Source organism: Sinocyclocheilus anshuiensis, unplaced genomic scaffold (assembly GCF_001515605.1).
Source record: "Sinocyclocheilus anshuiensis isolate Anshui unplaced genomic scaffold, SAMN03320099.WGS_v1.1 scaffold2492, whole genome shotgun sequence".
NCBI lineage: Eukaryota > Metazoa > Chordata > Actinopteri > Cypriniformes > Cyprinidae > Sinocyclocheilus > Sinocyclocheilus anshuiensis.
This window is the reverse complement of record NW_015542584.1, coordinates 218757-219434: the sequence shown is the minus strand read 5'-3', so window position 1 is coordinate 219434 and position 678 is coordinate 218757.

The window sequence follows — 678 nt, the reverse complement described above, 5'->3', positions numbered from 1 at the left end:
TCCCTCTTCCCCACACCCCCCTCCCTCACACACACACACACACACACACACACACACACACACACGCACACACAACACAAACACATTCTTGTGGTTCTTTATGAAACCTCATAACCATGTTCATGTTGTAATACCCATGTCATTATGCACATTTGTCCTCATAGATCATATAAACCTGTACGCACACTCACACAGTGTGACAGTGAAATGCAGTGCATGGTGAGGAAGATTAGAAGTTATCTTCAAGGAACTGTCAGCAACCAAGATCTTGATTGCCACCCTGTCCGAACTACGACTAATAAGAAGTGGAGCTTAAACCGTTCAAGACCCAACAACCAAAAAGATATTGACGAAGATTTGGCTGTCTTGGATTACTTCCTAATCAACCACCGATTTCGATCGTAGCTCAAGGATATGTTCTGACCATTATCTTGTCTGAGGAAAATTGCAGCTTCGACTACAGCGTGCCAGGAAGAAAGTGATGTCGCCGTGAAGCTGGACTGAACAGGGCTCAGCAACTCTGTGATCAGGGACCAATTCCGATTGGCCCTTAGCAACAACTTTGCGGTTCTCGCGAGCTTAGATGACATTGATGAAGAAGAAACAACAATCACCACAGCCATCGTGGAATGTGCCACGTGGCCTGCAGTGGTGGCGGGAGCATTTTCAGCAGCTAGC